At 43.4% G+C, this 12,986-nt stretch overlaps 1 protein-coding gene across 1 annotated transcript in view; it reads right to left on the bottom strand.

The window, feature by feature from the left end:
- The window catches only part of LOC309361213 (four and a half LIM domains protein 1-like), a gene marked incomplete at its 5' end in the record, with an annotated part of 39,006 nt that overhangs the window by 2,104 nt on the left and 23,916 nt on the right, over positions 1-12,986 (bottom strand). The window lies entirely within an intron of this gene.

Raw genomic sequence — 12,986 nt, 5'->3', positions numbered from 1 at the left:
CCGGCATCATTAGGGAGCCTTACCTCTCCACTCGGCTCCGATGTCAGTTCCCTGACAGGTTGTAAACCAAGGTACCACTGTACAACAGGGGTCGAAAAACTTTTTTGGCAGTGGGCCGGTCCACTGTCCCTCAGACCTTGTGGGGGGCCAGACTATATTTTTTGGGGGGAAATGAACGAATTCCTATTCCCCACAAATAACCCAGAGATGCATTTCAAATCAAAGCACACATTCTACTCATATAAAAACACACTGATTCCCAGACCGCCCACGGGCCAGATTTAGAAGGTAATGAGGCCGGATCCGGGCCCCAGTCCTTAGTTTGCCTACCCATGATTTACAACATAATCCACCACAACTCAAATCAACAAATCCACCACCATTAGACATGAACATAACATAAAAGAAACGACAAAATAAAATGGAAGGCCCAAAAGACCTTGAGAGACTATTTTGAAGTAAATTTGAAAACCACGGTTGAAAAAAGAGTAATCTGGGACGCAAGGAAAGCGGTCATGAGAGGGTTCTTGATACAACAGAATGCAATAAAAAAGAGATTCCAAAATGAGAAAAAAGACAAAATTTTGGAGAAAATGAAGGAGAGAAGAAGCTAAGATCGAAACCAAAGTCACAAGAGATTCTGAGAGAAATTAAGTTATATCAAGTACAATATATGAAATTGATAAATCAGGAAGTAGAGTGGAAAATTAAACAAATGAGACAAAAGACTTTTGAGTCAGCTAATAAATGTGGAAAATTATTAGCGTGGCAGTTGAAAAAAAGACAGAAGTTAAATACGATCACGAATCTTGAGATTGAAGGGAAAAATATCCAGAATCCGGTGGAGATTAGAAAGTGCTTCCAGAGATACTTTAAACAACTTTATACATAAGGGCCACAGAAAGAGACTGATATAGACCAATTTTTAAGAACTAATGGATTACAAAAAATATCTCAAGAAAATAAGACAATGTTAAACTATAAAATTACAGAACAGGAGATTGAAGGTGCCATTCAGAATATGCAACTGGGCAAGTCTCCAGGGCCGGACGGGCTAACCTCCAAGTACTATAGGACTTTGAAAGACTATTTAATTCAACCACTAAAGGAGGTCTGTAATGAAATTATGGAGGGGAAGAAGGCGCCGGGGTCGTGGAAAGAAGCTTTCATCACACTTATACCGAAAACAGAATCTGAAAAGACACAACTTAAGAATTACCATCCCATCTCCCTTTTAAATGTGGATTACAAAATATTTGCAGATATTTTAGCCAATAGATTAAAAAGAGTTAGCAAAAATATATAAAACATGTAACAAGTGTTGGAAATGTAAAGAAAAAGAAGGTTCATTTTTTCATATGTGGTGGGGGGAGAGGAGGATCCAACATGGCGGCGAAGGTAGTTTCCGAGTAATTTCGCTTACCCTTATCAAAGTTTTAAGTGGTTTTAAGCGGTTTTTATCCTCCCTTGTTTTTATCCGTGAGTTTTAATGATCTGCTAGCTGTGCTGGCTGTCTTTTAGTATCCCGCTACTTGTGTTATCTTTGTTTTCTTTTTATCTGGGTTGCTCCGACGCCCGGACTTGCCGCCACGGCTGCCGCCGCCTCCCTAACTGGGAGAGATAAGTGAAAGGTTCTCCTGGGCATAAATCCTCTGCCCTGTCAACCAGCTCTTTCCTTTAGCTTTTGGTTTATTGCATATTACGAAGTGAATTTTGCCCGACTGCTGGAACCGAGCTGTCTCGAAAATCCTAGGAACAAGGAAGAGGGGAAGGAAGAGGCTTGAACTGACTGCCTTACTGTGAGTAATTTTATGGCACCACTCTCCTGGAAGTGGTAGTATTCTTGTGAGGAAGACTAAAGGATTTAAGGAGCTCCCCAGCACAGTGCCCACGACGGTTCTCCTGCAAAATTGATTTATGGGCCATGGAAAACGTCCAAGAGACTCTGACAAGGCATTATCCTCTCCGAGGCCTAAGCAATTAAGGAAGGGTTCACCTAAAGGAGGGAGAGGCCCCGAGGAATGTACCTACTCAATAGTGTTGCTACCAAAGGGTTAAGAGGTAGCAAGACGCTCTAATCACTGAGCAGCTGGAAGTCATTAAGCTTCCAGGAATGTGAGTTTGTATAAATAGTCAGTCTCCCGTGTGTTTGTTCCCTTTTGGGCGTGTTTGCTGATATGTGTGGTTCATCGCCAGGGTTTTTTTTCTTTTGTAAATAAACCTTTTCTTTGAGTTCCAAACCACTTGCTCCATGATTCCTCTTTGAAAAGATACTGCCTCTCCTGCCCTTAAACTGCTGCGCGAAATGCTCTGCTGTAATGGGACTTGTGACGATGGAAGCGCACTGGACATTTACTTAGCATTAAACTAATTAAAGTTTAATGGGACAAATAGCAACTCAAAATCATTTCGATCCTCTAACTGCCCTTGAAACAACATCAGAAGATGAGGCCCCTGAGACGTTACAAATTGGAAACGCTAATGGTAACACAAATGGGGATGGTCCCTACCCGAAGGAGGAGTTGGTAGCCGAATCGGACTGCACAGGATGCGAGCAACTCCATCTAATAATTAGAACTCTAAACTGTATATTTAAGAGAATTGACGGCCTATCCTCTCAGCTGCATAGCCTTCAGCAAAAACTGGATGACCAGCCGGCACAGACAGCCCAAGATGGGGCAGTAGATGTTCCATTGCGCCGGCAGAAAGCTCCACCAAACACTGATTGTATGAAGAATTGCAAATACAATTTCAACCCCGCACTGAATCGCCAATCCCTGATTCTACATCCAAGGAAGATTTCCCTAACCTTCCGGGAAAGGGACCTAAGTTGGTCAACGCTACATGGGACTAAAGAGCACCTCAGATGGCTTCTAAAACTCGAGGCATCACAAATAGATCTTTGTGCTGTGCTTCCCTTAGTCCGCCAGAACAGATATCAGAGAATGATGCTGGCTTTCCACTCTGCAAAAATCCCCTCTCTTATTATTAAGCAAAAAGTTTTTTTGAATAATCTTGGTATTTTTCCAACGAGAGTTTTCATGGATTCCAAAATTAGACCCCTCCTATCGGAGGGATTAACCAAGGAGACGGTACAACCCTCCCGCCCTGAACCACAAAAGAGGGCTGAGCTGTACACCCCATGTCTGGGCCAGTCTCATAGTACCTCCACTCCTACAACTAAACACTACGAGTGTGCCAGTAACTCTTTGACACCCCAGGAGGAAAGAGAGCTTATCGCCTCCTTTGGAGAATTACCAGCAATGGAACAACAAGAAATTATAAATAGGCTGGATTTACTTAAACTTCAGCTCCTAAAGATCGCCTGCAACGGAGTTCCTACGAATGATACCCACTCTAATTTAGCGGTGCCATGCCCCATGGAGGTGGAAACAACAATTCCCCAATACCCAGCATATAAGGTGCCTTCTGCAGTAGATGGGAAGGTCCCACTGCTGGAGGTAGACTCTTCTCCTCCCCTTCACGCTGGTAACTCATCCCTGCTTTTAATAGACTTATCTGTTCCCTCCGTGATTAACCGATCCAAGAATGGAACTCAGGATAACACCCCCCTGGATAAATCGTTGTCCCTTCACCCCTCCATGCCGGACTTGGAATCAACATACATCAAAGACCATCCACGTCCTGAGACGGTAGTGGCCACCTCAAGTAAGGCTTCTCCACCAAAAATCCAACAATCATGTGAGGAAGACACCACAGTGTCGAGAGTCACCACAGAGTGGACTGAAGACCCAGCAGGACATATAAACCAAATGATCACAAGTGGATCGGTTAGATCCCCAAAGAGGACGGCTCCAGCGGACTTGGCAGGAGCCTCTTCAGAGCCTAGTTGGGCCCGACAGCTAAAAACGCCAAATATTATCTCTATTCACAATAGCTCAAGAGGCACACCTGCACCAAAAGGAGAGAAGTCATCTACCATTAGTCAAAGGAAAATTACTGACTTCTTTAAATTTGACAACCCACCAAGATCAGCGTTCCCCCCTTCTCCATTGTGACTACCCAAACCTCAGTCAAATCTTCCCCCATTCTCCCTTTTAAGCTGGAACATAGCAGGTTGGAAGGGGGAAAAATCTGACCCGGACTTTGTAAAACTAATAAACTCACACCAAGTAATTCTCTTGCAGGAAACATGGGAAGAGGGGAGAGTAGATATTAATGGTTTTGATGTTACATCATTACCGGCATGCCCGTCTACCAAAGGAGGCCGGCCTAGTGGAGGATTAGTTATAGCAATTTCCTTGAAAATACAGGCAAAACTCACGCTTGTAAATGCTTCCACCTTTGCAATTACAGCCCTGGTTACGGGGAAAAACTTTGAACTTGTTATAACAAATGTTTATCTTCCTCCTGGAGGCAACATTGCAGACTTATACAATAAATGGGGAATCTTGGAGGAACATCTTACTCTTTGTCACTCCAAATACCCCAATATACCCAATGTTATAGCAGGGGATTTCAATGCTCGCATTGCAACCAGCTGGGAGTCTTTAATCAAAGCCAAATGGTGGATAAGCCCAGAATTCATTAATGACCTCTCCCTCCATAATCAAAGACTCTCCAAAGACAAAAGGGTAAATGAAGCAGGAACCCTTCTTTACCAATTGGTACTACGTCTAAACTTAGTGATTCTAAACGGGAACTGCCCGCCTGACGTACCGGGTGAGTTTACACACATAAGCTCCTCTGCAAACAGTGTCCTGGATTATATGTTAGTATTTTATGACATATTCCCCAAATTTTCCCATTTTAAAGTTGAAAATATTCAACTGAGCGACCACCTACCGTTGGTCGCCATAATGACTATAGACTGGACCCCAGATGGGACAGACACCCAACACATCTGATTACGGACTCAGTATTGCAAATCAAAAGTGTAAAATGGTCCGAACTACAGGCCCAAAAATACTCAGCATATTTCCAACAAGGACTAAAACAAGCATATTCAGGCTTAATCGAGGATTATTATGATTATGACCAAACTCTAAGACTATTCTCAAATTTGTCGGAAGATCTAACGTCTTTTTTCTCTGTCCCGACGCATAAAATAAACCGAACACAAAGGAAGATAGGTGCATTGTGGTTTAACAGTCCTTGTAAACAGGCTAGACAACTTCTTGGTAACATCTACAAAGAGTATAAAGCCTCCGGGGCAACGGTCTTGCCAAAAGAATATTTCCAAGCAAAATCAGCCTACAAGCAAATTCAAAAGGAAGCCAGACAGGAATGGCAAGTGAATCAATGGCGGGCAATTATAGAAGCTTCATCATCACGGAACTCCAGACAATTTTGGCTCCTGGTAAATAAAAGAACTAAAAGATACCCTTTGACTATTATTCCTGCCCCGGTTTGGGAATCTTACTTAAAAAATTACTTTGCCACAACTGACTGTATTGCTAACACAAGAGATGAATTCCAAGATCAGCTTCCCCTCTGGCCCCCCACCGATCCGGAAGACATCCATGATTTGATCGTTAAACTCAAAACAGGGAAAGCACCTGGGCCAGACCTGATCCCGGCAGAAGCTATAAAATACCACGCGGACTGGTGGGCCAAAGTCCTGGCGACCATCTTCGATGCCGTTAACAACTCTGGAATGATCCCGGAAGTATGGAAGGACGCTGTTATCGTTCCAATCCACAAAAAGGGCTCACCAGATGACCCGGGGAATTACAGAAATAACAGTCTGCTCTCAATAGTGGGGAAACTGTATGCCCGCTTCCTGCTGAACAGACTTATCCAATGGTCCGAAGAGAAAAAATTAATTGGGCCCGAACAAGCTGGATTCCGCCCAAAACAGTCAACAATTAATCATATTCTAATTTTACAGCATCTTGCCTGGAAATATTCCACCCCAAAGGGTGGCCAACTCTGTGTGGCATTCATTGACCTAAAGGCAGCATTTGATAGTATCCCCAGGAACATCCTCTGGGAAAAACTCACCTGCTGGGACATCGACAGAAGGCTTCTCTGGCTAATAATCAAACTCCATGAGAACTCAGCGGCTAGAGTGAGATTCACCCCGGAGGGTGATCTCACCAATTCAATTCCGATTAACAGAGGTGTCCGACAGGGTTGTATATTGGCTCCATTCTTGTTCAATTTGTTCATAAGCGACATGAGGACTCCCCTAATAGAGGCTCAAGAAAGGATTCATGCACCCCGCCTAGCACTTTATCGCTGCCCTTTGTTACTATATGCGGATGACACAGTCATCCTTTCCTTTTCTAGAGTAGGTCTCAGGAGGGCCTTAAAATTTTTTGGATCATATTGTAACGCAAATTCCCTTACAATTAATTATGGAAAATCTAAGATCCTAATTTTCTCAAAGAGCCGGAAACTCCATAATTGGAAAATTGATGGGAGAGTCATCGAACAAGTCTATAAATTCCAATATTTGGGAGTTTGGTTACAACATAACCTTAGATGGAAGGCCCATGTAGCCTATGTTACAAATAGAGCCAAAGCTATCTCCTTGGCGATCTTGCGATTCTTCTTCACCGATGGGGCCCTTCATATCCCATCGGCGTTGAAGTCTTCAAGGCCAAGGTGATTCTGACAATTGCTTATGCCATCTCAATTTGGGGGACTTTTGTCAACCTATCTCACCTAGAGGTTATTCAAAATCAGTTTTTAAGAGGGATATTGAAACTGCCCAACTGTGTAAGTAATACAGGGTTACGCATGGAACTTAACACTGTATCCCTGGAAAACGCTCTGTGGAAGCACATACTTTGTCACTGGTTATCTCTATGGCACAATCTCCCAAACTTATACTTGATACAATGTATGTGGAGAGATGATTTCCAGAGCCCATGGGTAAAAAAATTACAGCTGAAAATTACGGCAATGGCTTAATACCTTTAAGGTATTATTAAAGGTGTTAAAGGTTTAAATAATTGACAAAGAGTATTTTAAATTAAAAATTATTGGAAAAGTATGAATTAAAAAATAAGGTGATAATTTGCTGACATCCTAAAGAGTAAAGAATGCAAGGTACGGGAGATGTGAGGAAGTCCGATTGGTCATGTAAAAATATTTTTGAAAGTGGAATGGTTTGTTTATTTTTTCTTTTGTAAGTGAAATTTAAACTTTTGTCTGTGCATTTGAAAATCCAATAAAAATATTTATATATAAAAAAGAAAATTACGGCAATGGGAATCTCCCCATCCAAATTACTAGAGCAGGACATAGTTCCAGCTAAAAGAACAGTAACCTGTAAACTAGAGGAGATGGACTTGCAGCAGAAAATGGTCTTGGGCAATGGTACCTGCTCACCTCTAAACCTTGGTTTATTACCCCTCTTAAGGCTCCCAAACTATTTGAATTCCTTAACTTCTTCGGCTCATAGATATGCCTTTGTAAAGGCAAGATTCAACACCTTCCCATCGAACGTGCTGAGAAATAGATTCTCCAATGGACAGATATCGCTCTTATGTGATTGTAATTGTGGGGCACCGGAATCGTTGCATCACATAATTCTTGATTGTGCTTTTCACTTATCGGCCAGGAGCAAGTTCCTTGCTCAATATCTAAAGGGAATTGCCGATGATACGACTGAAGCCAAACTGAGATATCTATTAAATGATGATGACCCCCTAAGATCACTCATGGTTGCCAGATTCTTGATCAGCGTCCTATCCCTAAAGAAGAGAAACGGACTCCTGTGTGGCTCGGATAATCCCTTTAAACCATGATCTATGTTTTAGGATGTAATTAGGTGATATCACCATTGATGTCATCTATTAATTTATGAGCAGAGGGAGATGTTTATGTTACAAATTTATTGTAATGTATGATGTTGGTCTTTTGTTTTTGTTTTGCTTTGGTTCTTGTCTGTTTTTTGTAAGTTTTGGCGGTTTTAAATTTGGAGGTTCAAGTACATTATGGTGGTATGGGAAACTGTTGTGTGACGGGCCAATGGCCGTAATAAAGATCAATCCAATCTAATCCATATGTGGTGGGAATGTAAGAAGGTAAAGGGTTTCTGGGAAATGATATATAATGAATTCAAAAAGATGTTTAAATATACGTTTGTTAAAAAACCAGAAGCCTTTTTGTTAGGAATAACAGGAAGAGAGATAAAAAGAAGTGATTATAAACTGTTTCAATATGCAGTTACAGCGGCAAGAATACTAATGGCCCAAAAATGGAAACAAGAGGAATTACCGACCTTGAGCGAGTGGAGAATGAAACTTATGGACTATGCAGAATTGGATAAATGACTGGAAAAATTAGATATCAGAAAGATCACAAATTCATTGAGGACTGGGGAAAGTTTACGGAATATCTGAAAACTATATGTGATGAACAGACAACGCTAGTGGGTTTTAAAGAGGCTTTGTGATAATACAAGGTATATTGTAAGAATGGAACTGAGACGGAAGGTTAATATCAAATTGGCAATATTACATAGAAAATGCGTAAAGATATGAAAAATGGATGATTGAGGGAGATGCTGGTGGAAGTTTAAAAAATTGTAAATTTGTGAACACGGTTGTCAAAACTATTTGTAAAAGAAAACTTAATAAAATTTTATATAAAAAAAAGATTAAAAAGAGTGTTAACTGAAGTAATACATAAGGATCAGGCAGGCTTTCTACCAGGCAGACATTTGTCTGACAATACAAGGAACATAATTGATATTTTGGAGCTGTTGCAAATGAATATTAATACAAAAGCAGTATTAATTTTTATTGATGCGGAGAAGGCCTTTGATAATATTTCTTGGAATTTTATGAAGAAAAATCTTAAAGGAATGGGAGTGGGACAGGGGTTTGAAAATGGTATAGATGCAATCTATTCAGAACAAAAAGCAAAATTGATAGTTAATAATGTGGTGACAGAAGAATTTAAGATAGAAAAAGGAACACGTCAGGGCTGCCCTATCTCTCCATTATTGTCAGGGGCTCAGGAGCAGAAGCACAGGAGAGGGAGGAAATGGAGAGCGAGGGGGAGGAATCCGAGGGGAGCGTAGGCGATGACAGTGGTCCGAGGGATTCTCTGAGTCTCTCCAGCGAATCGGAAGATTCACAGAAGGGGGCGCCTATGGCCAGGGCAAGGGGGGTGCCAAGGGGGACACCCCAGAAGGAAGGGGCCAGAGGGGACTCAGAGAGCAGCAGTTGGAAATCAGGACCAGCTTCCCCACCAGAGCGCAGTGGGGGGGGGGGAGGAGTCCCAGGTATCGGGACCAGGGTGTTCACCACCAGCGAGAGGAGATGAGTCAGGATTGACCACGCCTCCATCGGAGAGCGCAGAAACGGTCAAGAGGAAGGTTGCCCACTGGGCGCGCGCGCCAAGTTCAAATGTACAGGCGAGCGGCACAGCAGGTAGCCCGGATAGGGAACCAGGTCCTAAAGCCCGCCGAAAGGAGGGACAAGAGTCAGGGGGGTCAGCGTCAGAGGAGTCCAGGAAGGAGGAGACCCCGGGGGGCAGACGGACCCAGAGGAGGAAAGAACAACGGAAGAGGTGGAGTAAGGCCAGGGTCTTAAACTGGTGTATAGGGGGCGGAGACTCAGATGGAGCTTCGCCGGTCTAGGTTCTAGACGTAGAGCTGCACGCTGCGGCTTGTAAATGGAAACTGAACTTCAATAAAGACTTTTGTACATTACAACCGGCTAGCGTTGGTCCTCTGTGAGCTGGGACCTGGAGGCAGCTCTGACAATTATTATTTATTTCGGTCCTGGAGGTGCTGTTGAACATGATTAGAAGGGATCGGTTTATTTAAGGAATTCAGGTCGGAGCCAAACAATATAAATTGAAGGCCTTTGCAGATGACCTGGTTTTGACATTACAGGAGCCAGAATCTAGTACGAAAAGGGTTTTAGAATTGATTCAAGAATTTGGTCATGTGGCAGGATTTAGATTAAATAAGCTAAAAACTAAGGTTTTAGAGAAAAATTTAACATCAATGGAAAAAGAAGGGTTTCAGAATGAGACAGGCTTAATTGTGGTTAAGAAAGTGAAATACCTAGGGATTAATATGACTGCGAAAAATTTGAATTTATGTAAAGATAATTATGAGAAATGTTGGTCAGAAGTTAAAAAAGATTTAGAAATATGGTCAAAATTGAAGCTTTCCTGGTTGGGTCGAATTGCAGCTATAAAGATGAATGTATTGCCAAAAATGTTATTTTTGTTTCAAACTTTGCAGATTGTGGACAAGATGGATTGTTTCAAGAAGTGGCAGAGAGACATCTCTAAATTTGTCTGGTAGGGCAAAAAGCCCAGAATAAAATTTAAAATACTAACTGATGCAAAGGAAAGAGGCGGGTTTGCCCTGCCAGACATTAAGCTTTACTATGAATCAGCAGCTTTCTGCTGGTTGAAAGATTGGCTGCTTCTTGAGAACACTGATATTTTGGATTTAGAAGGTTTTAATAACGCCTTTGGGTGGCATGCATATCTATGGTACGACAAGGTTAAAGCCCACAGAGCATTCAAAAATCATATTGTCAGGAGAGCGGTGTTTAATGTCTGGACAAGATACAAAGACTTATTGGAAAGCAAGACCCCAAGGTGGCTGTCACCCTTGGAAGCTAAGGCTCTGAAAAGACTCAATATGGAGGCCAAGTGGCCGAAATATTGGGAGATATTAGAACAAGAAGGAGATATATTGAAATTGCAGAGTTTTGAGAAATTAAAAGATAAAGTGCGAGATTGGTTGCATTATTATCAAATAAGGGAGGCTTACAATCTGGGCAAGAAAATTGGCTTCCAGGTGGAAAAATCAAAATTAGAAACAGAACTGTTAGATCCCAAAGCTAAGATACTATCAAGAATGTATAACTTGCTGCTGAAATGGAATACACAGGATGAAACGGTCAAATCAGCTATGATTAAATGGGCGCAGGACATTGGTCATAACATTATGTTTGCTGACTGGGAACAGTTGTGGACCACCGGTATGAAATTTATGGCATGTAATGCCCTAAAAGAGAATATTATGAAAATGATTTATAGGTGGTACATGACCCCAGTCAAGCTTGCAAAAATTTATCACCTGCCTGATAACAAATGTTGGAAATGTAAAGAAACTGAGGGAACATTCTTCCACCTTTGGTGGACGTGCCCAAAGGTTAAGGCTTTCTGGGAAATGATTTATAATGAACTGAAAAATGTATTTAAATATACCTTTCTTAAGAAACCAGAGGCCTTTCTCCTGGGCATTGTTGGCCAATTGGTGCCAAAGAAAGATAGAACATTCTTTATGTACGCAACAACAGCAGCAAGAATACTCATCGCAAAATACTGGAAGACACAAGATTTGCCCACCCTGGAAGAATGGCAGATGCAAGTGATAGACTATATGGAGATGGCAGAAATGACCGGCAGAATCCGAGACCTGGGAGAAGAGTCGGTGGAAGAGGACTGGAAGAAGTTTAAAGACTATTTACAGAAGCATTATAAAATGTTTGAATGTTAAAATGATGTTGGATATAAAGGTAATATGGCATTAGTGACATGGCAGGGCCGGGGCGGGAGAGTGCTAGAGCTCTGTCTAGTCAAGTTGAGTGGGATCAATTCCAATCTGTTACGTCCGAGGATGTGGACAGGCTGCTTGGACAAGTGAAACCAACCACCTGTCTCCTGGATCCTTGCCCATCCTGGCTTATAAAAGCTAGCCGGGAAGGACTGGGCGATGGGCTTCGTGGGGTGGTGAATGCTTCCCTCCGTGAGGGAGCCTTCCCAGACCCACTGAAAGAGGCGGTTATTAAACCGCTTCTTAAAAAACCATCTTTAGCCAACAATGGCCAACTATCGCCCAGTCTCAAATCTTCCATTCTTGGGCAAGGTGATAGAGCGAGCGGTTGCTGAACAACTCCAGGCACGCCTGGAAGAAGCGGACCATTTGGATCCCTTCCAGTCAGGATTCAGGCCTCATCATGGGACTGAAACTGCCTTGGTCGCACTGGTTGATGATCTCCGGCGGGCTAGGGACAAAGGTGAGAGCTGTTTCCTAGTTCTGCTGGATCTCTCAGCGGCGTTTGATACCATCGACCATAACATCCTTCTGAACCGTCTTGAGGGGCTGGGAGCTGGGGGCACTGTCATACAGTGGTTCCGCTCCATAGGCGCCGACTCCATGGGGCTTGAGGGGGCCCTCCGCCCCCCCAACAATCTCCGGCGCCCCTCCAGCAGAGCGCCATCGCCGCCCCTCCCCCAGCCCAAAATGCACAGGGAGGGGCGGGCTGCATGCCTCCTGCCCTCCCTCCCGAGCAAAAGCTCCACCCAATTTCCTTTGGAGCTGATTAATAGGCGCAGCACGCTCTCCCCTATTCGCTCACGAGGAGGCGGCGCCACTTTATTTGCATATTCATGAGCTTATTTATTATTCATGAGCTTTCCCGGCCCCCCCCCCAATATTTTTTATAAGTCCGCGTCCCTGTTCCGCTCCTTCCTCCTGGGCCGTGTTCAGAAAGTGGTGGTGGGGGATGAGTGTTCAGACCCCTGGGCTCTCACTTGTGGGGTGCCTCAGGGTTCTGTCCTCTCCCCCATGCTTTTCAACATCTACATGCAGCCACTGGGAGAGATCATCAGGAGGTTTGGGCTGGGTGTTCATCAGTATGCAGATGATACCCAGCTCTACCTCTCTTTTAAATCAGAACCAGTGAGGGCAGTGAAGGTCCTGTGTGAGTGTCTGGAGGCGGTTGGAGGATGGATGGTGGCTAACAGATTGAGGTTGAATCCTGACAAGACAGAAGTACTGTTTCTGGGGGACAGGAGGCAGGCAGGTGTGGAGGATTCCCTGGTCCTGAATGGGGTAACTGTGCCCCTGAAGGACCAGGTGCGCAGCCTGGGAGTCATTTTGGACTCACAGCTGTCCATGGAGGCACAGGTTAAATCTGTGTCCAGGGCAGCTGTTTACCAGCTCCATCTGGTACATAGGCTGAGTCCCTATCTGCCTGCGGACTGTCTCGCCAGAGTGGTGCATGCTCTGGTTATCTCCCGCTTGGACTACTGCA

Source organism: Podarcis melisellensis (assembly GCF_964234715.1).
Source record: "Podarcis melisellensis genome assembly, chromosome: W".
NCBI classification, from domain to species: Eukaryota; Metazoa; Chordata; class Lepidosauria; order Squamata; family Lacertidae; genus Podarcis; species Podarcis melisellensis.
The sequence above is the reverse complement of the archived record's forward strand: the minus strand, read 5'-3'. Positions and strand labels throughout refer to the sequence as shown.